The sequence below is a fragment of the Microcebus murinus genome, chromosome 3, assembly GCF_040939455.1.
Source record: "Microcebus murinus isolate Inina chromosome 3, M.murinus_Inina_mat1.0, whole genome shotgun sequence".
Lineage (NCBI taxonomy): Eukaryota > Metazoa > Chordata > Mammalia > Primates > Cheirogaleidae > Microcebus > Microcebus murinus.
This window is the reverse complement of record NC_134106.1, coordinates 26595552-26623143: the sequence shown is the minus strand read 5'-3', so window position 1 is coordinate 26623143 and position 27592 is coordinate 26595552. Positions and strand designations below refer to the sequence as shown.

Here is a 27592-nt window from a genome sequence, read left to right as displayed (position 1 = left end):
GTGTGAGAACCACTGACAGATAACATTTGGAAAGTGACAGTCTTCCACCTGTAAGTTTTTGAGGATTTATATTTTTATATATGCAATTTTCACATAATTGCTTTTATTTTGCTGAATTCTTAGCTATGAAGAAAATATTTGTCTTATCTTGTCCTCTTATTTTTAATGCAAATGAGGGTACATTTTCCATGTCTATATATTTCCAAAACTATATTTGTCACCATCTACTTCATGGCCAGTGCAAAAAAAAAAATTGTAGGCATTGGTAAAGGCAAAACTATTATAACTGAGGTGTTGGACTGCGTGGAATATTATAAATAAAGTCACAGGTGTACTGTTAAAATGGGTTTTTTCCACCAGTCGGTTCTGCATTTGCCTGGCCAGACACTGTGCTGGGGTTCAACACACTGAGTTAGGCCACATCACGATCTTATCAGTGGGCTGGGCAGTAGTTCTCAGGCTTGGCTGCACATTAGAATCACCCAGGGAGCTTTTAAAACTTCTGAAACCCAAGCCGAACTCCAGATGGACTAAATTAGAGTCTCTGGGGAGGGCCCCAGGCTGCGGTCGTTTAACTCCCCAGGTGACTGCAATGTGCAGCCACGTCTGAGAAGCAGTAAGTTAGGGAACAAAATCCTAATCCAGACTTGCTGACAAACTAGTCTTCCTAAAATGCTGCTTTTTGAATCCTTTTTTTTCCCCTTCATTCAAAAACTTTCAACACATTTTAGCTGCCCATGGGAAAATTTCAAGACCATCTACATCTGGCCCAAACCCCACTTCCCACCCTTGTTTCCTACTGGTCCATCCCTGCAGAAGCTGGCCAGTCCTCTGGGAGTCCCACGTCCCTGTCTCTGCACACAGGGTGCCCTGTCTAGAAACGCAGGCCCCAAGACCCATCGAGCGCGTCAGCAGCCCCCAGTCCTTCCAGCTCTTCCTTCTCGGTGAAGTCTCTCCCAAAAGCATGCCCACCGTACCGTGATCTTTGTGCCACCTGGCTCCTGTCCCACACTTTAATCATCCGCTTCACATTTCACACGTGCTGTCATGTATTATTAGTCTCATGTATTATTAGTCTCATGTATTATTAGTCATCTTTTTACAGATTTATCTCCTAATTGCCAACTAGATTATAAAATGGGAGGTTGGTTAAGTAGCTTATGCAGAACTTTCTGTACCCTGGGTCAGGAGTTTGCACTTCATCTTGGTTGACTGGCTGACATAAATCTTTAGAGCCACTACCTTCCAAATGATGCTGGGATTTAAGGACATGTATAAATGAAAGACAGTCAATTGGGTCTTAATCCATTGCTTAATAATGGCTACACCTCCGGACTTGGTTTGCAAGTTTTTCAATCGAACAGCAGATGTTTATTCATCAAAATTAATATTCAAATATACTCTGCAAATATATAAGGTCTGTAGTAACACTTAACAGGATGTCATAGTTACTCATAGAAACAGTTTCTGAAGCCAGATCCGATATGTTCTAGAAGAACTCTGAAGGCTAGTGACAGTGAAACAGACCAGTCAAGGACAAAGAGAACAATGAGCTGCTGGGAACTATGATCAGTTATTAAACTTCTCATACAAACGTAGGGGGTTAAACCTAAGAAGTTCAGGTGCAACAGGAAAAAAAGAAAGAGCTTCTGGGAAATACACAGTTTGTGCAAAGGATCTAGAAAGGGAGGGGAAAAAAACCTAACAATTGATAAAATAGATAATCCTATAAATGAACTTCTGCTCAAAAAAGCATAGTGAATTAACCCTCCACCCTCTTCCATTCCAAACGCAATGAGTAAAAAAATGTTTGTGTTAAAAAGATAATTTCTTCTGCTGGTCATGAAGGAATAACTTTCACCAAACAAGCCTCGTTGCCATAAATAACCGGAAGACTGGACGTAAGAAGTAAAACAACTGTTTTTGGACACTGGACCACTGGCAGCACAAGACTGTGCTTCCTAAGACACGGGAATCAAATGAGGCGAGCCCTATAATCACCAAACCTTCTGCAGAAAGCACTCTATGGACCATGGCACAGGGAGGAGAACAATCAGAGCTTGACTGGTTTTGCTTAGCTGGGGAGACAGAGACCTGCCTCAGGAGGGTAAGCAGCCGGAATCTGTAGGGCAGAGAACTGGAGAGAAGAGACTTGCACACAGAGACAACCCAGAAATCTACACAGGGGTCCCCATGAATCTTTGCCTGATACTAATCTGCACAGGCCCAGGCTGAGGCCAGACAAAAGACAACTACCTGTAAGGTGCAAATTCTCAGCACTCCCCTAGGATGGATGCTGTTCCAGTTCTGAGCTGCTAGAATCAGAATATTCAGTAGAGACCCCAGAATTAAACTCCTTTGGAAAGGATAGTATAAGCTCAATATCAAAATCAGTCAGGAACATAACCTTAATATCAAAATCAGACAGGAACATACCCAAAAGAAAACTAACGGTTATGAATATAGATGGAAAATACCAACATAAAATATTAATAAATCAAATATATCAGTATTTAAAAAACAAAAAGTAGAATTCCAAAAATATAAGCATAGCTCTAATGTTAGCAAATCTATCAATGAAATTCCTTATTAAAATTTAAATGAGAATTTATCTCAATGAGTGCAGAAAAGCTTCTAATAAAATGTATCACTTATTCATGATAACAAACAAAACCTGTTAGCCAACTAGGACTACAAAGGGATTTCCTTATTCTGGCAAATAGTATCTATAGCAAATCCCACAACAAACAGCATATCACAATGTACAGCAAATATAAGGAAATTATAGAATGTATTCCTACCAAAGTTAGAAACAAGTCAATGTCCACAATAACCTCTAATAGTTAATGTTGCATTATAGGTCCCAGGTGACAAAACAAGAACAAGAAATAAAAGGTACAAGTACTAGAACAGAAGAAACAAATCATTATTTGTAGTTTGCCTAACTGTCTTTGTAGAAAATACAAAAGACAGAAAGGTCAGCAAGGTTCTTATCTAGTGAATCAGCCTAGAGAAAGACATTATTCCTATAATAAGCAATATGTAATGACACAGATGTAATGAAAAGAAGATACCTAATAGCAATACTAATTATAAGATACCTAGCAAATATCTAACAAAAGATATGCAAGACTTTTGAAGGAAGTTACAAAGCATTTAAAGACCAAAATGAGGGGCGGGGGCTGAATATCAAGATATACGCCACATGCATGGATTTTAAGATTTAATTCAGATAGATATAATTCTCTCCAATTGTTACATGAATTCGTTCCCACTCCAATTAAAAGCTTAGTGATTTTTCAGACAAATTGACGATCCACTCCTAAAATTAATAATGACACATTAAAGGGCCAAGAATGGTCAAAAGAATGCTAAAAAAGAAGACTGAGGGGAGATCTGCCTTACTATATATTAAGATTTATAAGTTTAAAATAATTAAGACAATGTGGTGCTGGTTCAGAGATAGAAAAACAGAGCAATGAAATTTAATAGGAATCTTGGAAACGATTCATATATAAATGGAGGCTTGGAAAGTGGTGAGGAAACATAGCAAAGTATGTAGGGAAACAACATACTTAATAAATGGTGTTGGAAAAGAAATAGCCATCCATCTAAAAGAATTAATAACAATTTAAAAGAATTGTGAAAAGAATGAAAATTAGATTGTGCTTCACACAAGAATATATATTCCAGATCCTTAAAAGAAAATATGAGAAAAATATCTTCATGATTTGGGGTAGGAAGAATTTCTCAAATGTGAAATGCAAAGTAAAACTCAAAAAGGACCGATAAACTTGATTGTACAAAATTTAAAAGCCATCATACACAAAACTGAAAGACAAATGACAAAGAGAAAGTACTTATAACATATTTAACAAAGGATTAATAACCAGATATATCAAGAATTTCTACAAGTAGGAAAACAATAAACAAAAAATGAAAAAAAGCATATGAACCAGCTATTTCCAGATGATGAAATCCGAGTGGCAAATAAACATAAACCAATACTCAACTTCTTCAATTATCAGAGAACTGCAAATCAAAATATAAAGACGTAATTCCACCTTCAAGAGACTGGGAAAATGTCTGTTACCACCACTGGGGAAGGAATCTTGGAAACAGATAGGCAAAGACATCGGAAAATGAGAACTCTTACTGCTGGTGGGGACATACTTTATACCCACCTCTATGAAAAGCAATTTGGCAATATCTACTATGGTTATAATGTGAAAACCCTAATACTCAGCAATTTCACTTCTAGGCTGTCATAGGTTCAAGGAGGCATATACATGAATATTCACTGTACAATAATTATAGCAGCAAAATATTGGCACTGATAGATGAATTGATGAATAAACTATAGTATGTTCATACAATGGAATACTAGATAGCAGTTAAAATTATGATGTACATCTGCACCTAGCAACATGGATGGATCTTAAAAATAACACTGCCTGAAGAAAGCAAATTACAGAATGCTACTTTATATTACTGTCCTTTATATGTTCATATTATAGTGACAGTCCACATGAATTTTAAAACAATACCACTTGCTTTTATGGATACATATGAAATGAACAAAAGTATAAAAATATGTACTAGAGTGACACAAAGTTCACTAAAGTTCACTAAAGTTCACTAAGTTCATGACCTCTGGGAGGGAAGTAGAACAATACTTTAATTGGAATACATTTTTCTTTAAAACAAAAAAAAAGAAAGAAAAATGGGTAGCAAATATGACAACAAGTAAATATGTATTAACTGTGTGTAATAGAGACATAGGTATTTACTATTGGGATTTTTTGTACTTTAATTGTTCATAATCAAAATAATTTTTTTTAAATAATCTAACAGAAAAAGCCAGTGAGAACTGAAGATAGTTAAAACCTGCTCCTTGATCCACAAGGTGAAGGAGTGAGGATGCAAGTGTCATCAGCCAAAAGTGGCCAAAACTGCTACCAAGACAATGATGAACTCAGTTTGTACACACCAGGCTTGCAGAAAGCCCACTGACATCAAGATCTGAGTGAGCAGGTTAGGCAACGTTATCCTACTCCATCCTGGCTACCAGGTTGGTCTTCTGAAAATATTCTTTCATCATTTGAAATGGTCAAAATTGAGTAAATTCTCCATTTTTGCCCCAAATAGTAAAATAGTGTCAGATTTCTTCCACCTTTGAATCTACTCCAGTTTGACAAGCTGATCCTAACATTCTTTAAAAGTTCAGTGACTGTATTTTTAGGAAGTAACCCATGCCCTGAAGCTCAGCTTCTATTGCTTTTAATTCTAAAAAAGCAACCCTTAGTTATATTTAAAACTTGCCTCAGCCCACACAGTGCAGTGTGACTCTCTGCCCCTTGCCTTTCTCTCCAAACAAGTTGCAGCATGTCTACCGCATGTGTCCTGGGGAGAAATGTGAGTCTAACTGTGTCTTCTGTGATCAGAGACAGCAGGTGAGAAATTGCTTTGCTGTGTGTGTCTTCACAGTAATTCCCAGCTGCCCTTTGAAGTTATTCAATAACACTAAGATATCAGATCACAAGAAACATAGCATGAGGTCACACATTTTAGTCTCACTGTGTCTGCTCGTTGTACCAAACCCAAACAAATCTGTACTTTCCTTGTAAATATCTCTGGGTCAGCCTCCTCCAATATCCCAAAAAAGGAAGAAAATATTAGCATAACATCCCAATGCCTTTTCTATCCAACCTTCTGGAATAATGAAGTATTCCACACACCCGAATGTTCTAGGTAGGTGAACCATGCCTCATTAAGCACCAATACATTTAATAACCTTTATAGGGTTTTGATGGTTATGAAAATCCATTTGAAAATACATGAGGGTGTGTGTTTGCTTTCATTGTTCTTTCTCCTCCCTCTAATTCAGATTGTCAAGCCACATGGGCTTTCTCCCCACCTTTCCTACTTATCTGCCTTTCTCATCTACTCTCAAGTAAGCACCAAGCGGACAGATAGTTGAGCACAGTACAAATTACATGTACTACAAGTCACAAAGGCTGTGTGCAGAATCTCATGGTTTCGGTCAGGAGTTTAATGCCTTTATGTCAAGTACTCAGCCCCTGTCTAACCAATTCCCCAAGAGCAAGCTTGAGGTTCTCTAAGGCTGAGCTCAGCAGGAGTGGCTGTTACCATGTGATTTAATTTAAAATAGGTGGTCATCTGGGGCCAAACACACCCCTCCCAATGCCATCAATAACTATAAAATCACTCACAGAATATAACATGATTAAATCACAAGTTGTGTAATAAAAAACAACCAGCAGTTTTTCTGGATTCTGTTTTTGGTCTTATTACTGTCCTTTTATGAAGATTTCTTTTTAAAGACGTAGAAGCTCAAGGCAAAGCAAAAAAAAAAAAAAGGTTAAAGATCTACAGTTAGACTGTACAAACATTTAACACTTAATTTAAAATAGCAAAAGAAAACCAGAAAAAATATTTTAAAATGCTATTATATAAAAAAAAATTAAGAAGAGTTGTCTTTAAGAAACTAAGACCAAAAATCAAAAAATGAAAATAAGGACAGAAATAACAAAGGGAAATGAAATTAGTAAACAAACCTGTGGAGTAACATCCAAATTAATGAAGTCATCAAAAAAATGCAAACTGAAACAAGGAGAGATTATGGTTACTTAATTTTTTTAAGAAAACATTAAAAATATTAATGCAAAATCCTGCAAAGGTGGTAGTAAAATGATTCAAGCCTTTTAGAAAGCAGTTTAAGAATATGTTTCAAATATTTCAGTAGCCTAATTTCTAGAAATTTATCCTAATCATCAAAAAAAGGAAGCCAGGCATGGTGGCTCATGTCTGTAATCCGAGCATTTGGGGAGGCTGAGGCATGAGGATCGCTTAAGGCTGGGAGTACAAAACCAGTCTAGGCAATAGCAAGACCACTTTTCTAGAAAAAATAAAAAAATTATCCAGGCATATTGGCATATGCCTGTAGTCCCAGCTAATAGCTAACAGGGAGGCTGAGACAGGAAGATCGCTTCAGCCTAGGAGTTTGAGGTTGCTGTGAGCTATGGTGACACCACTGCACTCTAGCCCAGGCAACAGAATGAGACCCTGTTTCCAAAAAAGAAAAAAGGAAATAATTATGTGCATACATATGTCCAGGTGTCCACAGCAGTGTTATTTATACCAACAAAAAATCTTCACATGTACCCCACAAACATGTTAAAAAAAAAAAAGAAAAGAAATAATGTTTTTCATTTTTTTTAGTGTATTATGGGGGCACAAGTATTAAGGTTACAAAATAATTTTTTAAGTCAAAAGAACCATAAAGGTTGAGTAAAATATGGTATCATATAGCCATTCAAAATTAGAATGAAGTGATATTACAAGTTTTTTAAGTACCGATAATATGTGAATAAATACAATGTTATTTCAATACTCATTCAGCCATTCATTCCTTAAGCACCTTCTCTAATAATAGTATAATTTTACTTTATGCATTCATGACAGTACATATGTACAATGAATACCAGTTTTTGACAAATCTTGGGTTTTACCGGCTGTAAACTATCATACACGTATAAAGTATTGTTATAACTGACACCTTTATAGTTCAACCAAAGGAAGACAATGTTTCTAAACAATCCATAAATTTGTTTTAATCCCATCCATATTATCTTTGTTTATTCATTATTAAAAAATTGAGGACCCCCCCTTAATGCTAGTATTGTGCCAAGAACTGTATAAAAGATCAAGACAAATTTCTTGCTCACAGGGAGATCAGAGTCCAATAGGGAAGACACATAAGTATAGAAAAAAAAATCACCATATGTTATAATAATAAAGGTATAGTAGGAACAAGGGCGCCTTAATAGGACAATCAGCAAATGTTTGTGAATTATTATATACAGGCCATAAAGGATACAAAAATTCTTAGAAATGGTTTGTTTCCCTGAGGTGCTACTACGTAGCTGAAGATAAAAAATCTAAAATTGTGACCATCCACCTCCCTGCCCAAGCTCATCTCCCAAGCAGGTAGGGTGGGAGGGGCTGGGCTCTAGGGATGCACAGATTTGAGGACCCCTCCCCCTCAGCTCCATGTCCTTGGACAATATGCTAAATTCAACCTGTGCCTTAATCATTCATTCAACAAAATACTGAGTGACAATTATGCACCAAACACTGTCACACACATGCCCTGGGACTAGAACTGGAGACAAGAAAACATCACCTGTCTTGTAGCACTCACAGCCCAGCCCCACCAACCCACAAGGAAACTGACTGTAACGATCACAAGCCTTTACGAAAGAGAATAGTGTGCAGTGGGAACTGATCCTGGGAGCTAGGAATTCAGTGGGATTCTGGGAGTTAGGCAAGACCTCCCTGAGACCAGGCACTTAACCACGAGACCTGAAAGCTGAGAAAGATAAATAACGCACAGACCTGGCCCCAGAGTGTGAGGCCACGTGTTAGTGGTAAAACCTGCCACAAAGCAGCAAAACTGAAATAGACTCTACTGATTCAGGATTGGGAGATCAGGTTTGGGAGGAAGAATCATCATATATTCCTAAATATGTATCTAGTGTGTTGTTCTAGAATGATACATAACCACCAGAGACATTAGTCTGTAAATCAGGAACAAAACATTGATGCCCTGTATTAGTTTGCTAGGGCTGCCATAATAAAGGGCCACAGTAGGTGGCTTAAATAACAGAAAGTTATTTTCTTACAATTCTGGAGTCCAAGGTCAAGGCATCAGCTGGGCTGGTCTCTTTTGAGGCTTCTCTCCTTGGCTTGCAGATGGCCATCTTTCCCCTGTGTCTCCACATTTCTGTGTCCAAATTTCCTCTTCTTATAAGAGCATCAGTCATACTGGTCTAAGGCCCACATTAATGGCCTCACTTTAACTCAATGACCTCTTTAAAGATTCTGATTCCAAACACTGTCACATTCTGAGATCCTGGGGATTAGGATTTCTACCCATGAATCTTGAGGAAACACAATTCAGCCCATAGCACCCACCATCGCTGTTATAACTTAACACTTTATAGAGGAAGAGAGGTGTGCAATGAGACAAACACACTCCCACACTGCTGAGGAGGGTGTACGCTGGTACAGACTTTCTGTGAATTGGCCACAGTTTAGGATTAAGCCCTAAAAATAATCATCCAGCTGTGTCTTATCATTTTTAATCTAGGAAATTTTATATTCAAATATGCCTACTGAAGTATAACATTCAACATACAGTGGTAAAATTAGAGTTAGGAAAGACCACCCCCCCACCCCCCGAGACTACAAACTTATAAAACAAACAGGGAATAGGTAAGAATCATGGACTGTGATACTATCATTAAAAACAATGTTTAAAGAGTATTTTATTGACACATAAATATTTGTACATATTTATGCATGTGATATTTCATTACATGCACAGAACAGGTAACGATCAAGTCAGGGTAGGTGAGGTATCTATCCATCACCTTCGGTATTTGGGGACATTTCAAGTCCTCTCTTCTAGCTATTCTGAAATATACAGTACATTGTTAACTTCACTCACCCTGCTCTGCTATCAAACTTAGAATTTATTCCTTCTGCCTGTGCATCTGTGCCCATTCACCAACCTGTCTTCACCTCTCCTCCCACCCACACATCCTTTCCAGCCTCTGTTTAAAAGAGACTTTTAATGGCATGGAATAATGCTTGTGATGTAAAAGCCAAGTTTAAGTGAGTTCCCACTTTCTCTAAACTCCCTCCAGTCAGCCTTGCGCCCCCACCTTCCCACTGCATCTGACCTTGTCAGAGTTGTCAGTGACCTCTAGGTGGCCGAATCCAGTGGGGGTTCTCGGGCCTCCCCCTTCTTGACCAACAGCAGCGCTGGCCACCGAGACCCAGACCCTCCTTCCTCACCACTCCTTCCGGGGGCGGCTGAGATGCCACACCCTGCCAGCCTTCTTCGCACCTCACCGCCAACCCGCTCGGTCTCCCCACTCTACCCGACCTCTCAGTGTTGACAGTTCCCAGGGCTAACTTGATCCTACGACACTTTTCTTGGTGATCTCATTCAGACCCATGACTTTCACTGCCATCTGGAGTGTGCCCAAATATAGTCTGGTCTTGCCCTTGCATGTCTGACTGCCTCATCAACACCCTGTGGCAATAGCTAAAAGGCTTCCCAAACTTAGCACATCTTGAGTCCCCTCTCCCTCCCCCAAAGGCCAAGACCTGCTCCTTCCTGATAGTCATCACCTTGAAAGGTACCCCTGTCAACCAAGTCGCTCCCCAAGCGCATTAGTTTACCAGGGCTGCTGTAACAAAGTGCCACAAGAACTGGGTGGCTTAACCAAAAGAAATGTATTGTGTCATAGTTCTGGAAGCCAAAAGTCTGAAACTAAGGTGTCAGTGGGGTTGGTTCCTTCTGAGGGCGTGAGAGAGAATCTGTTCCACGCCTCTCTCCTAACTTTGGGAGCCTCAGGCACTCCTTGGCATATGCATGCTGGTATTCCTACGTCTTCACATATCTTCCCTCTGTATATGCCTATCCCTAAATATCCCCTTTTTATAAGGACATCAGTCATATTGGATTAGCTCGCCCCTCACACACTTCAGTGTGACCTCATCTTAAATAATTCTATCTGCATTGACCCTATTTCCAAAGCTGGTCACATTTTGGGGTTTGGGGGCTTAGGACTTCCAACATTTGAATGGGGGGAGAGGGCAATGTTTCAACCGATAACACGAGGTTATCATCATATCTGACTCTTCTATTTTTCTCATACCACACATTTAATCCATCTCCAAATCCTGTTAAAAACATCCTGAATCTGACCATTTTTCTCATCACCAGCAACCAAACCTTTCTCCCAGCCACCTTGTCCCATTGCAATCTATTCTCACCAGGGCAGCCAGATAGACTGTGCTAGAACCCAAGCCAGATGACATCACTCCTCTGCTCCAACCCCTCCAAAGGCTTCCATCTCACTCAGTGAGATGCAAAGCCCTTATTTCTATAGGCTGCAAGCCTCTGTGACCTCTCCTCTGTCATTTCTCAGCATTCTCTTACATGCCACACTCCTGTCACATTGGCTTCCTTGCCAGTCCCTGGACACACCAAGCCTTTCACAGCAGGGACCTTGCACTGGCTGTGCCCTTCCGGTAACATCCTCCCCACAGGATCCCTTTCCTCACACCAGCTAGCGTCCTCTGGGACCATCTGCCCCCAAACGGCAACCTCTGTGCCTCTGTTCTCTTACCCAGCCTCATTTTTCTTCAAAGCACTTTTCCCTCCTGACATTATATGACACAATTAGTCACTGTCTGTTCCTCCTATTAAAGTATAAACTCCACAGAGAGAGAGACTATTTTGGTCACTGCTTTTGCCCTTGTGCCTAGAAACACATTTGGCTCCTAGAAGATAATCAATAAGTGATTATTGAAGGAATGAATGTAAGAATGAAGTCTGGAAGAAAAATATACTTAAATGCTAATGAAGTATTTACCTATGAATGGTGAAATTATACAAAAATTATTTGTTTATACCATATAATACTCCCTAGATTTTCTAAAATGGTCTGTTATTACTTCTATAGTATGGCAAAAATAAATAATACTTTCTTGAAAAGAGATGTGAATTCACTTAAGGACTAGTTTAAACATATTAAATTTTTAAGGGCTGTAATTTCTACAATCTAAACAGTATGTGTGACAGAGTACCATTCACTAGACTTTATGATAACTGCACTATATTGGAGCTTACATTCTTTTTACTTTGAAACTTATTCTTAACATGCTGTTATTGGTTAATATGTCTAGCACTATTATCAACATGTTTAATCTGTTCTTTTATTTTCATCGACTTCTTTTATTTTCATCAACCAAACATGTTAAACAAGCAAAGCTTTTTTGACAACTGGAGCAATAAAAAATAAGCTTTATAAGACTGAAATGACTGCCAACTTGAGCATCAAGTATTTGAAGCTTGGTTGAACATAAATGGAAAAAAAGACTAAGAGAGAGTAACTTACTCTGATTAAGGAGTGTCATATAGCAGTCAAAAGCCAGAGCCTACTGAAGCCAGGCAGCCAAAACCAAGCCCCAGTTCAGACACTGAGTAGCTGTGTGGCCTTGGGTATGTTTCTATCACCTTTTGTGTCTCAATTTTTCCATCTGTAAAATGGAAATTATAAAAACAGGCTTGTATGTAGATTAGTATCTGCAAAGCACTTACAAACAGTTCTTGGTTCAGAGTAGCACCAGACAGGTGTCAATTATTATTATCCTATGCACCAAGTTCATCCTACACATGCACCAAAATAGCCTTCAAAGAGGCTCTTGAGAAGCAGGTCACATTAACATGTGGGATCGAATTTTATTTCTACCATTGGAATTTTACACTAACCTAAAACAGCCTTTCTCGTTGAATCAAACATAATAAAATATGAGTTCTTTTATTTCCCACACTTACCCATTCAAACAGTGACAGCAGCAAAATGACAAGAGAGCATTAAGCTAAAATAAAATGCTACATGACTGTTCTCGTGCTCAAGATTCGTATTTCCAAACTAATTTTCTTAACTGAATAAAGACTAATAGCTACGTAAGTAAAACAGAGTCTTTTAAAATTACCATTTGATTTATTTTGACAGCATTCCTTCAGGTAAATTAGTAGTATTAAGTGACTAAGGGAACACCCTGGGAGAAATGCAATCCAAGCCATGCCAGGGATTTTCCTTGCTAACGTAAAAATGCTTCCAAATGTCACTGATGCCTGAGTATCCTTGTAGAACACAAACATCTGACAGGCTGTGGACACAGCCCCTGCTAAAAGACCACAACAATTAGATTCTGACACCCCAAAAAAGGAGCAACAGGTGAAGCCTCACTGTGAAATATAAGGCCATTCCTCTAAATGGAAGGAAGCTGCACAGCAGATGATGCATGTGCAAACACTTAGTCCTTTGGCTACTACCAGCTCTCTCACTGTGAAAATATGATACAGCCATTTTCAGAAATTAGGCTGAAATAGAACTGCGGACTTTAAGGGTCCATCAGGGAACAGCTGAAAAGAACAAGCAAAGCTCTGTTTTCCAAACAGTAATAAATAAAATTAAAATTTTTTAAATAGGTTTTGTCATTTCTGGCATTCTTCCTAATGGAGAAATTATTCTAGTAAAGATTATGAATTAAAATCCTCCTTTTAGCCAAATACTGGGCCTAGCTTTCCATATGCATTTAATTTTTATAATTAATTGATCACTCAGATTACTCCTATCTCTGATCACATATTCAGGCCATGTCACAAGTAAATAATGGGTAAGCACTAAACAAATAGAAATTTAAATAATTATTAAGAACAGAAATTAACAAGGATTATCTTCCTGTTAGAAGTTGCCAACTTTAAAATAAATTAACTATTTCCTTCTAAAACACTACGCCAAACTTGTTGATAAATAATGGCTGATGATAATCTAGTGTCACTATCCCCAAATTCTTAGTTTTTGTTTTCAAAAAAAAAATGGTCATAGAAAGTGTTAAATATTTAATCCAAGTAATTCTTTTCATTGTTCAAAATAAGCCATGAATAACTGACTTATTTTAATAGTAATTTTATTTTTCTCTGTTTTCTTAGAAAGTATAACTGCTAAATTTTCCCTAATCAATACTGGAAAAACACAATTAAGAGAAACAAAAATAAGGAAACTCTATACAACAATTCTGGAAGTAAAAATTTTAAGAAAGCCATGAAAAAACATACCAATAATCATGAATCTCACAACTGCCTAACAGGCTACACAGTAATTTATTCTCAAGCCACAATCCCCTAAAGTGCATGTATTCCTAGAATCCATTTTTTTTAATTGTTCTTAAATTTCTTCCCATTATTTTTCACCACTAGCTCATACTGTGATTAAAGACAGGCTTCTATGGAGTGAGAACGAGGAAGAAAGAGAAAAAAGACCCTGGTGGGTGGTTCTTTGTGGTAGCTAGTCTCTAAAGATGACCTCAAATAGAATTCCACCCTTCCTATCAGCTTGTGTCGCTCCTCCCATCCTCCCTCTTGAATATGAGCTGGGCCTGATTGTTCTAGCCAGCGGAAGGCGGAAGTGCCATTCTAAGACTGGGAGCCCAGGCATGAAGATCAGGCAGCAATACTTCTTCCTTCTTGGAACCTAGCTGCCATGTTATGAAGCAGCCCAGGCAACCGTGTGGAGGGGTCCCCAGCCAAGCTGCATCCTGCCAGCCATGTGAATGTGCTACCTTGGAGGTAAATGGCCCACTCTCAGTCAAGCTATCCATGCTCACGTCGTATGGAGCAGAGACAAGCTGTCCCTACTGAGCCCTGTCCAAATTGCAAGATCATGAGCAAATTAATGACTATGTTTGTTTTAAACCACTAAGAATTAGGGTAATTTGCCTTGCAGGAATAAATAACTGAATCTTCCTGGAAAAGAATCACCACACTTCATTCCAGGGCTTCTACTAATTCTAACGTGAGGAGGCTCCTGCATTAACATTCACAACTGTGGCTGTGTGAACAAGTCTTCAAAATAAAAATTAGCACAGAAGCGATTAATAACCTCATGAATCCTACGAAGCAGGGAGAAGACCCAACATAGGGCTCCATATCCATGCATTTTCAAGCCCCCGAACATGATCAATATAATACCAGCTTTCCAATGACTTCCTGGCCAAATCACCAGGAACAGAAAAATACTTATCTTTGATAATACTGGCCACGACTAAATACTATTTTAAAAATTTTATGTTATATATATTTTATAATTTTTAAAACAGTATAATATACAAAAAAATTGAAGTGCCCAGTTTAAGTAGGTGAATAGTATGATATGTGAATTATACCTCAATAAAACTGTTATTTTAAAAAGTCACTGCACCCATATAAGATGATATATGGGAGGTCCTGCTCATCCAAGAATTACAATTCACCTACAATCTCTCTGCATAAGTCAGGTACCTCCAATAAGGATCTCTACCCGCAAACAGCCCAGTTCATCACAGAACAGCTCTATCGTAAAAAGACTGTCAGTCAAACCTAAATGAGAGACTCTCTAAAAGAAAATGACATTTATTCAGGAGTGGGCAATGCAATGGGAATACGCAAGGGCATATATACAGGGAGGTGAAGGAAGACATGTTTTGAAAGGAAAAATGAGAAGGATTATATAAATTGCTTTGAGACAATTATCCTTGGCTACAAGAATCAATAACAAGGCGTCAGTCCAAGGTTGGACAGAGGGTTGCTGGGCAGATGTCCTCACAGAAGTTTATTTTGTGTGTGTAAGGTTGTGGTAGCCTTTGTGCAAGACTGTGGTTTTTGCAGTCTGTTGTGACAGGTCTTGTCATCAGGCCCACGTGCATGAGAACCCTCCCTTCACGGCCTTCACCAGCTCCATTTGTCAGGGTTTCGACCAAGTAACTGCACTTGGATTCTGACCACTTTCACACTATTTGAGTTAAACTAGCTTCCACTAGTTCCCTCCCCTTTCCACGGTGTTTGAAGAAAGCTCTACCACCATGCTTAAGACTTCTTTTCTTCTGACTCAGTCTACCCATTCCTGCGGCTACTCCTCCTATGGACATCATTTCAAGCTTCTCTAGCACCTGGTTGCACGGCTCTGAGCATACTACAGCAGGTCCCAGCACTGGTGAACAGCATGATCTCTGGAGTCAGAATGAGTAGGTATAAATCTGAGTTCCATCTCTAACCAGCTGCATGATCTTCAGCGAGTTATATAACCCTTTAAAGCCTCATGTGCAACATCTGTAAATTGGGGAGGGTCGAAAGAAGTCTCAATTTGGGGGAGGAGTGAAGGAGGAAATTAAGTCAAGATGAAGATCACTTGTAGTCAAAATTACTCTTGCAAATGTACTTAGTATGACCAACATAATGGCTCTCAAAATGTCTTACATTTGAGCAGGTCACTTTCTTTGCTTAAACACAATCTCTCCCCATCTGCTAACCACATGTAGTAATTCAAGCTCATTAAATGCATCTATGATACAACTTTATTATAAGAGAACTCACCTCAATGATAGGCAACTAGCACAGAGTCTGGAACCTCGGAAGCCCACCAAAGTTGCTAACTTTTATTATGCTCTCTGTTGTTAGGGAAGAACAAAATTGAATGTGATGTTTCCCAAGTGGTCAGCTCAGTGAGGAGCAAAGCAGACCCACAAGTGGGACAGTGCCAGGAATGACATGCCCAGGACCTCCTTCTATGTTTTTCATTATCTCCTACTTCCTTTAATAGGCACAGGATAAAGAGGACTGGAAGACCAGACACAGTGGCTTATGCCTCTAATCCCAGCATTTTGGGATGTCAAGGTGGGAGGGTCACTTAAGACCATTGAGTTCAAGACCAGCATGGACAACACAGTGAGACCCTATCTCCACAAAAATAAAAAATTTTAAAAATCAGCCAGGCATGGTATTGGTACACATCTTGTAGTCCCAGCTACTTGGATGGCTACGGTGGGAGGATCACTTGAGCTCATGAGTTTGAGGCTGCAAAGAGCTGTGATGATGCCACTGCACTCCAGCCTGGGCAACATAGTGAGAGCCTGTCACTTAAAAAAAAAAAAAAAAAAAAAAAAAGAGGGCTGGAATATCCACCCACAAGGGCACTGGAGAGAAGAGACGCTGGGCCTAACCCTCAAAGATACTCCCAAACAGTGCCTATCAGCAGCTGTGTTCACACTCACCTGGAAGTGCTTATCCTAACGCACAGACAGCTCGGGACCAAGCCTCATGGACGGAAAAGGATAAAGTGGTTTCACCTAAACCCACCCCACCCAACATTAAACACACACACGTTTTCTTTTTTCTTTTCACCATCTCACAGGTGGCTGCCCCATCACCTGCCCAAATGTAATTACCTTATTAATGAAACCTTTGCATTTGTTTCAAGGGCAGTTAGGAAAGTCACCCAGATGTACTGTTGAAAACTGAAATTAAATATTCTCCACCACAGAGTTGAACCACTACAGAGGTTAAAGGAAAAAAAAAAAAAAAACAAAAACAACTCAAGGCCTATTTTTCTTTTCAGTATAATAGTAATTATAGTCATTGGCCTGGTCAAAACATTCAACAACTGAGGAAGAGTCCAGGAGATTTCCCAACAGTGACTGGTGTAGTACCTGACCAAAGCTGTGATGGCCTCTGACTCAGACAGCAGCAACCCTGAGGCTGTGTTTTCTTGGCCGCTTGGAGGACACCCCTGCCTGCCACCATGCCCGCTTTGTGCGAGAGTGTGGGACTGGAAGAATGAGAGTCCCTAAAAAGACCATTTTAATAGAGGACACTTTCTTTTACTATTTGCGTCAGGGAAGATAAAAGATCTGCCTTTCTGATAACCAATGTTCAGTGATGATCTATCACATTCTGACCAAGCTTCACATTGCCAGAACCCTGTCATTGCCACAACCTACTCTGCCAGGGTCTATGTGAGAAGTAGCAAGAGGACCATAGTGTGCAATGCACCTTGCTGCAGAAACAATGTCATAAGTAGTCATTAGCTTGGCAGGTGAGCCCAGCAAAACCTAATGCGTGCACAGCAGGCCTGAGCAGTAATCCTAATTTACACTAACCTCTCCACTCCGGTTAGTTTGCTCTTCAGGAAAGCTATATCCTCTCCTCATAAATTTTAACACCAAAGGAAGGACTACTCAGTGAGAAAATATGTCTAGCAGGAGCACTAGACCCCAGATGTATCCAGCCTTATTTAATCTTAAGGCAGTGGTCCTAAGTGTGGTCTCGGGACCGGCAGCATCAGTACCACAAGTGCAAATTCTCGTGCTCCATCTCAGACACATGGAATCAGAGAGACTCAGGCTGGGCCTCAACAATTTATGCTCTAACAAGCACTCCAGGCGATTCTGGTGCACAGAAAAGTTTGAAGGCCACAGTCATATTTGAGAATCACTTAAGGTACTGTGATTCGTGCAAAGGACATTTCTGGGGTGACCAGCATTCTTTCAGCTGCAAAGTAATTTGGTACTTGGGGCAAAAGGCAGAGTCAAGCAACCCCATAATGTGACTGGGGCCACTGTCATCCAGGATGTCCATCCGTCCAACTGTCCCACCGTTATCCAGAATGGGTAGCATCACAGGCTGGCTGTGACGCAGCTCGGGTACTGAAGGTCAACATGGCAGGAAGGAGAGGTGGTCACAAGGCGAGAGGCTGTCCTGAACTGTGGCTGAAAAGGTGACAGCACAAGAACTTCAGAGAGGTCCTGTATCAATGGACAGCCAGGACTCATTTTCAACATTTTTCTAAAAAGTGAAATCCTCTCTTCAATGCAATTTTATGCTGAAGCTTAATATATAAACAGGGCGAGGTGGCTCACACCTGTAGTCCCAGCACTTTGGGAGGCTGAGGCGGGAGGACTGTCTGGGGCCAGGAATTCAAGACCAGCCTGAGCGAGAGTGACATCACTACAAAAAATAAAAAATTAGCCAGGCATAGTGGCACACACCTTTAGTCCCAGCTACTCAGGAGGCTGGGGCAGGAGGATCACTTGAGCCCAGGAGTTTGAGGATGCTGTGATGACACCACTGCACTCTACCCCAGGCGAGACCCTGTCTCAAATGTATATATATATGAAGCAGATAAAGCTGGGGTGAGTGAGTGAGCCCTCCCAACCCCCGGGGAACCCTGGTTATCATCTTACATCTCTCTGTTGGTAGCCCTGATATACTTTGGTGGAATCCTGAGGGTTTCTGAGAGCAGTTTGAAAAGCCCAGGGTACTTATTAAACATGCTGATTCCTGGACTCCACCCGGCCTACTGAATTAGAATAGCTGGGGCCAGGGCCTGGAGACCTCTGTAATTCTGATGAGCAGCCAAACCATGCCCTTTGAGCAACACCTGTGACCCCTGGAGTGTTACATCAGAGGCACTTGAGGGAGGCTGCTAACAATGCAAATTCCTAGGTTCTTACCAAACGCTCCCGACATGGCTCCCTGCAGTAGGGCCTACAAATCTGCATTGCTAAGGTCAATCTTACGTACTCAGGCGTGAGAACCACTGTGACCTGATGCCAGATAGTGCACTCCATCCCTCCAAATCCCACAACACTGTATTGTCTGTGCACACCTCTCTCTCTCTCTCTCTCTCTCTCTCTCTCTCTCTCTCTCTCTCTCTCTCTCACACACACACACACACACACACACACACACACACACACCCCTGAAAATATAAAGAGAACTTATCCTTCTTGATCATTTTGAGGCAGGGAGTTCTGAGCCTCCACTCCTGCAGCCTGGTGTCAGGTCACATTCTGGGATGGCAGAAGAGCAGGAAGGAGGAAAGAGAAAGCAGTCCTGGCAAGTCCTGGGGCCCTGACCCCTTTTCACAGTCTTATCACTCGAGCATGAGAACAGGGCTCTGACAACCAGGCACCAACACTTAGACCAGGGCTCTCACCATGTGGTGTCCAGGCCCTCCTCAACTTCACAGATTCTGCTTTAATCTCCAAGGGTGGAGGCGGGACACTGGTACCCTTTTAAAGGTATCTCTTTAAAATGCACACCCAGGGAAGAACACCACTGTCCAGAGGCTGGCTTCCCAAACATGAATATGCACAGATATCACCAAAATGCAGATTCTGATTCAACAGGTAGAGGTGGGGCCTGAGACTCTGCATTTCCAACAAGTTCCCAGATGCTGCTGCTATTTCTAGTCCACAGATCACATTTTGAGTTGCAAGGATCTAGTGACTCTCAAGCCTTAGCAAACAAACAGAATCATCTGGAGGGCTCATTAAAATAGAGATTACTGGGCCCACCCTTACAGTTTCTAATCCAATATGCCTGGAGAGGGCCTCACAGTTTGCATTTCTACCAATTTCTCAGGTGAGGCTGATGGGCCAGTGACTACACTTTTGGAACCACTGGTCTTAGCTCAGGCTGCTATAATAACTGAGCTGCTATAACAAAATACCATAAACTGGGTGGCTTATACACAACACAAATTTATTTCTCACAGATCTGGAGGCTGGAAGTCTGAGACCAGGGTGCCAGCACAGCCGGGCTCTGGTGAGGGTCCTCTCCTGGGCTGCAGATTGTGGAGATCACTTTGTATTCTCAACAGCAGAGAGCAGAGGTGGGAAGCAAGCTCTTCTGTGACTCTCCACCAACTCTAGTCATGAGTGCTCCACCCTCAGGATCTCATCTAATCCTAATTACCTCCCAAAAGCCCCACCTCCTAATAGCATCACCTGGGAGGGGTAGGGTTCTGTACATAAATTTGAGGGGGACACAAAAATTCAGTCTTTAACAACCATGGTTTTTAAATATCAGTATACATTAAAACAGCTTGGGGAGCTTTTTTGAAAGGTCAGAGGTCACCAGCCCCAATCCATATAAGTAGTAGGCCTGAGGAAAAACCCAAGAATTACAACTCAATAGGGTTCTCAAGGGACTAGCATGGTCCACTAATCCAGAGACCATGCTCCAATCTAGACTTTGCATCTTGCAAATACAACAACAAGCCTTTCTGGTACTGACAGTACACTTTACTGGAAAGAGACTCAATGTTGTAAAGATATTTCATAAAATGCCATCAACTGCCACCCTAAGACACTTTCTCATAAACTACAACCAGGTGCAACATACGGAGAAGAGAATAAGGACCCTTGGAACTAGAAAAGTTCCAAATAACTACTGGGGTTACGGGGATGTGGTCTCTAGGGCCCCTACTAAGATGTAAATGTTTGTGCCCCTACAAAATTCTTAAGTTGAATTCCTAACCCGGAAGAAAGTCTTGGGAGCAAGATGGCCTAATAGAAACTTCTGGCAATCATCGCTCTCCACAAACACCTAATTAAACAACTATCCATGCAAGCTAGCACCTTCAGAAGAACCAAAAATCAGGTGAGCAATCATACTACCTGGACATACTACCTATTTGACATTATATCCATACTACCATTATATCCATACTACCTATTTGACATTATATCAAGGAAAGCAGCACTGAACAGGGCAAAAAAGACAGCCTTGCCTTGCCTATGTCACCCCTCCCTCCCTCATCTCCCAGCAGTGCCAGGCCAGCTCACCGAGTGGAGAGAGAATCTGTGTTCCCAGGGGAGGGAGAGTGAAGTGATATGGGACTTTCCACTGAAACGCAGGGCCACCCTGGCACAGGGCAACATAGCACAGGGCAGAATTCTGCTGGTGCCCATGGAGGGAGCATTTAGACCAGCTCAGCAAGAGGGAAATTCTCCACCCTGAAACCAAGTTCTGGCTAGCCCCACCACCTGCTGATGAAAAGCAGCCTGGGGCCTGGACTATATTCATAAGGCAGCCGGGCCACAAAGGCTGCAAATCCTAGGTCATTTCCAGTGTCTGTGCTGGCCCAGAGCCAGTGGACATAGGGCATATGTGACCCATTGAGACACCAGCTATGGCAGTCAAGCCAATATCTGTGTCACCCCCTCCCCCAACTACAGGCAGTCCTGCTTACAAAGAGTCTCCCCACTTGGGGAAAAGAAAGAGAAGAGCTCAGAGAACTTTGTTTTGCAACTTGGGTACCAGATCAGCCACAGTAAAACAAAGCACCAAGCAGATTCCTGAAGTCCTGAATCGAGGCCTTAGTTCCTGGACCACATTTCTGGACTCATCCTGTGCCAGAAGAAAACATGCTGCCCTAAAGGGAAGGACCCAGTCCTGGCAGGATTCACCACCTGCTGACTAAAGAGCCCTAAGGCTTTGAATAAACATCAGAGGTAGCCAGGCAACAGTCACCACCGGCTTTGGGTGAGACTGAGCTAGCTAGCTTCAGGTGTGACCTGGCGGAATGCCCACATCACTCCTCCCCCAACTCCAGCAGCCCAGCACAGACAGTGAGGGAAGAGAGTGAGAGACACTGTCTGGTAATCCAGGGAATTCTTCCATAGCTTACCCAAGTCCACCAAGACAGTACCACCAGGAATCTGCAAGAGTCACAGCAATACTGAGCTCAAGGTACCCCCCAGTGCTGACATGGCTGCAGTGACCAAAGACTTAGATGACAACACTCAATTCCCTTTGAATATCTGGGAAGTCTTCTCAAGAAGGACATATTCAATTAAGCCCAGACTACAAAGATTACAATAAATACCTAACTCTTTTATTTATTTATTTATTTTTGAGACAAGAGTCTCGATTTGTTGCCCAGGCTAGAGTGAGTGCCGTGGCGTCAGCCTAGCTCACAGCAACCTCAAACTCCTGGGCTCAAGCGATCCTCCTGCCTCAGCCTCCTGAGTAGCTGGGACTACAGGCATGCGCCACCATGCCCGGCTAATATTTTGTATATATTTTTAGTTGGTCAATTAATTTCTTTCCATTTATAGTAGAGACGGGGTCTCGCTCTTGCTCAGGCTGGTTTCAAACTCCTGAATTCGAGCAATCCGCCCACCTCGGCCTCCCAGGGAGCTAGGACTACAGGCGTGAGCCACCACGCCCGGCCAACACCTAACTCTTCAATGCCCTGATAGCAACAAACTTCCACAAGCATCAAAATCATCCAGGAAGACATGATCTCATCAAATGAACTAAATAAGGTGCCAGTGACCAATCCTGGAGTGATGGAGATATGTGACCTTCCAGACAAAGAATTCAGCATAGCTGTCCTGAAGAAGCTCAGTGAACTTCAAGATAACACAGAGAAGGAATTCAGAAGTCTATCGGAGAAATTTAACAAAGAGATTGAAATAATTTTTTAAAAATCAAGCAGAAATTCTAGAGCTTAAGAATTCAATTGACAAACTGAGAAATGCATCAAGTCTCTCAACAGCAGAAGTGACTAAGCAGAAGAAAGAATCAGTGAGCTTACAACAGGCTATTTGAAAATACATAATCAGAAGAGAAAAAAGAATGAAGGCCCCTAACAAGATCTAGAAAATAGCCTCAAAAAGGGCAAATCTAAGAATTATTGGCCTTAAAGAATGAGAAAGATTGGAGTAGAAAGTTTATTCAAAGAAATAATAAAAGAGAGCTTTCTAAACCTAGACAAAGAGATCAATATTCAGGTACAAGGTCGAAGAACACCAAGCAGGTTTAACCCAAACAAGACAACCTCAAGGCATGTAAAAATTAAGCTCCCAAAGGTCACAGATAAAGAAAATGTCCTAAGGGAAGCAAGAAAAAAGAAAAAAAAAAAACATATAAAGGAGCTCCAATACATCTGGAAACAGAATTCTCAGTGGTAACCTTACAGGCCAGGAGAGGGTAGGATGCCATATTCAAAGTGCTGAAGGAAAAAATCCTTAACTCTAGATTATAACCTGCAAAAACATCCTTTAAACATGAAGAAGAAATAAAGACTTTCCCAGACAAACAAAAGCTGAGGAATTTCACCAACATCAGACCAACCCTATAAGAAATGCTAAAAGGAGTTCTTCAGTCCAAATGAAAGGATATTAGTAAACAAAAGAAATCACCTGAAGGTATACAACTCACTGGTATTAATAATAGTAAGTACACAAATACATACTACTCTATTGCTGTTAACTGTTATGTATAAAACATGTACATCTTGAGTAAAAAACCTAAAAGAAAAACCTACCAAAAATAACTACAACTTTTGGAGAGATAGTATAAAAAGATACAGATTGAAACAACAAAAAGTTAAAGGGTGGGGAAAGAGGGAGTTAAAGGGTAGAATTTCTATAAGATTTCTCTTTGCTTGCTTGTTGTTTTGTTTATAAGAGGAGTTGTCATATGTTTAAAATAATTGGTTATAAAATGTTTTTTGCAAGCTTCATAGTAACTTCAAATCAAAAACCTACAACAGATATACACACAAACACACACAAAAACAAGAAATTAAAACACACTAACAGAGAAAATCATTTTTAACAAAGGAAGGCAAGAAGGAAGGAAGAAAGAGATTTCACAACCATAAACCAAATAAAAATATGGCAGTAGTAAGTCCTTAAACATCAAGTAACATTGGATGTGAATGAACTAAGTTCTCCAAAAAACACAGAGTAGCTGAATGGATAAAAAACAAGAGCCAACTATATGCTATCTGCAAGAAACCCACTTCACCTTTAAAGACACATGTAGACTAAAAATAAAGGGATAAAAATATATTCCATTCAAATAGAAACCAAAAAAGAGCAGAGTACTTCTATCAGACAAAATAGATTTCAAGAAAAAAAACTGTAAAAAGAGATAAAGAAGGTCATTATGTAATGATAAAGGGGTCAACTCAGCAACAGGATATAACAATTCTAAATATATATGCACCCAACAGTGGAGCACCCAGATATCTAAAGCAAATATTATCAGAGCTAAAGAGAAAGATAGACTTCAATGCAATAAGTGTTGGAGACCTCAACACTCCACTTTCAGCATTGGATATATCATCCAGACAGAAAATCAATAAGAAACATTAGACTTAATCTTCACTACAGACCTAATAGATATTTATAGAACATTTCATCCAAATAGCAGCAGAAAACATGTTCTTCTCCTCAGCTCACGGATCATTCTCAAGGATAGACCATATGTTAGGCCACAAAACAAGTTTTAAAAATTGAAAAACAAAAAAAAATGAAATCAAACCAAGTATTTTCTCTGACCACAGTGGAATACAATCAGAAATCAATAACTAAAGGAACATTGGAAAATATACAAACACATGGAAATTAAACAATATGCTCCTGAATGACCAGTGGGTCAATGAAGAGATTAAGAAGGAAACTGAAAAGTCTCGAAACAGGCAGGGCACAGTGGCTCATGCCTGTAATCCTAGCACTCTGGGAGGCTGAGGCAGGAGGACTGTTTGAGGCCACGAGTTCAACACCAGCCTGAGCAAGAGTGAGACTTTGTCTCTACAAACTATAGAAAAATTAGCCAGGTGTGGTAGCATGCCTGTAGTCCTAGCTACTTGGGAGGCTGAGGCCCAAGAACCACTTGAACTCAGAAGTTTGAGGTTGCAGTGAGCTTTAATCACACCACTGCACTGTAGCTAGGGCAATGGAACAAGACTCTGTCTCAGAAAAATAATTAAGTAATTAAAATGGATTAAAGACTTAACTCTAAGACCTGAAACCCTGGGGAAACCCTTCAGGACGTTGGTCTAGACAAGGACTTCTTGAGTAATACCCCCAAAGCACAGGCAACCAAAGCAAAACTGGACAAATGGGATCACATCAAGCTAAAAAGCTTCTGCACAGCAAAGGAAACAATCAACAAAATGAAGAGAAAATCCACAGAATGGGAGAACATATCTGCAAACTACCCATCTGACAAGGGATTAAAGCTCCAAGAACTAAATAGGAAAAGATCAAATAATCTGATTAAACAATGGGCAAAAGAACTAATTAGAGGTTTCTCAAAAGAAGACATACAAATGCCCAACAGGTATGTGAAATTACGCTCAACATCAAAACTTCAATAAGATATCATCTCACCCCAGTTAAAAAGGCTTTTATCAAAAAGACAGGCAGTAATGAATGCTGACAAGGATGTGGAGAAAGGGGAACCCTCGTATACTGTTGGTGGGAATGTAAATTAGTGCAACCACTATGGAGAACAGTATGGAAGTTCCTCAAAAAACTAAAAATAGAACTAACATATGACCCAGCAATCCCACTACTGGGTATACATCCAAAGCAGGGGAAGTTAGTAAACTGAAAAGATTATCTGTACTCCATGCTTATTGCAGCACTATTCATAATAGCTAAAATATAGAATAAACCTAAGTGTTTACAAACAGTGAATGGACAAAGGAATTATGGTATATATACATGATGGAATATTACATAGCCACAAAAAGGAATGAAATCTTGCCATTTGAAACAACATAGATGCAACTGGAGAATCTTATGTTAAGTGAAATAAGCCAAGCACAGAAAGACAAATCTCACATGTTCTCACACATGTGTGGAAGCCAAATATTAAAATAATTGATCTCATGGAGACAGAGAGTGGAATGATGGTTACCAGAGACTGAGAAGGGTAGTGGGGAAGGGAGACAAAGGGAAGATGGTTAACAGGTGCAAAAATACAGTTAGATAAAGTTAGAATGAATAATATTTGATAGCACAACAAAGTGCCTATAATCAACAATAAGTTAGGGTATACTTCAATGTAACTAGAAGAGTGGAACTGGAATATTCCTAACACAAAGAAATAATAAATGTCTGAGGTGATGGATACCCCAATTATCCTGATTTGATTAATTTACACTGTATGCATGTATGAAAAGATCACATGTATCCTGTAACAATCTACAACCATTATGTGCCCATAATAATTAAAAATAAAAATAAATGTTAAAAAAAAAAAAAAGGAATCCTAATGCCCAATGTGATGGTATTAGACAGTAGGCCCTCTGGGAGATGATTAGGTCATGAGAGTGGAGCCCTCATGGATGGGATTCGTGCCCTTTAAAAGAGGACCCAGCAAGACCCCTGCCCTTTCCACCATGTGAAGTCACAACCTAGAGATGCCATCTAGGAAGCAGGCCCTCGGCCAGACACCAAATCCGCTGGCACCTTGATCTTGGACTTCCCGACCTCCAGAACTATAAGAAATAAATTTCTGTTGTTTAAAAGCCACCCAGTTTATGGTATTTTGTTTTGGCGTCCTGAATGGACTAAGACAGTTCCAAACTAACTCATGGGGTTAGAAAAGAGAGATGAAGCCACAGATGATTTTCTCAGTCACAACATCTACACATACACTGGAAAGCGACACAGTGTGGTAATCACACAGGTGTTAGATTCAAAAGACTCAGGTTAGATTCTGGCTAAACTCCACGGGCCTCAATTTCCTCACCTATATAAGGGGGAAATGATAGCTTCTTTAAAAGTTATTGAGAGGATAGGAGATAACGTATGTAATGTTCTTGGCAGAAGGCTGACACAGTAAAATCACAAATATATGACAGAACTTATAAATATCAGTAGAGCTATAAAATCTTAGAGTTGGAGGAAACCTCAGTGATTACCCTTCAACCAAGGCAGGAAACTCAAAGACCAGCAGCACAGCATCACCTAGGTGCTTGTGAGAAATGCAGACTGCAGGCTCCGTCCCAGATCTCCTGGATCAGAATCTGCACTTCCACATGACCCCAGGAGATTCCTACACACATCAGTATGAGAAGCACCATCCTACCACATCTCTGGTGTACTTCAGTGGTCCTCAGCCTGGCTGTGAGTTGGAATCATACGAAGAGCTTTAAAGAATTACCAATGCAAGGTCCTGCCCTCAGCAAGTCTCAATGAACTGGTTTGGGATGCACTCTGAAAACTGGATTTTTAAAAAATTTCCCAAGAGACTCTAACATGCAGCAAGATTGAGAACCACAAATTAAAGATGAGTGTGTAGGCCCTGAAGTCAAATGGATGGGTATAATCCTGGTTCTACCACTAAACTGTTGTGTCCCCTTGGGCAGTTTGCTTAACCTCTTGGTGCCTAGTTTCCTGACCTGTAAAATTAGCATAGTAATACTAATACCTATCTCACAGAGGATGAAAGGAGACAAAATCCATAGAAAACACACCTGACAGTGCCAGGCGCTCCATCAGTCCTCGGTGAATGTTACCTACCGTTAATTCAAGCAGATGGATATTTAGGTTCTATGTAAAGATCTATGATGACAAG

General features: G+C 40.5%; 1 protein-coding gene across 7 annotated transcripts in view; it reads right to left on the bottom strand.

Annotated features, from left to right (window-relative positions):
• Window positions 1-27592, bottom strand: part of LTBP1 (latent transforming growth factor beta binding protein 1) — a 401756-nt gene that overhangs the window by 343532 nt on the left and 30632 nt on the right. The window contains exon 1 of one of the 7 annotated variants that reach the window (XM_012788398.3): window positions 8706-9344. The exons of the other annotated variants lie outside the window; for them this stretch is intronic. The gene's annotated coding sequence lies outside the window, so the exon portion shown is untranslated. Of the gene's footprint in view, window positions 1-8705; window positions 9345-27592 lie in introns of those variants that run through there. 7 annotated transcript variants of the gene reach the window in all.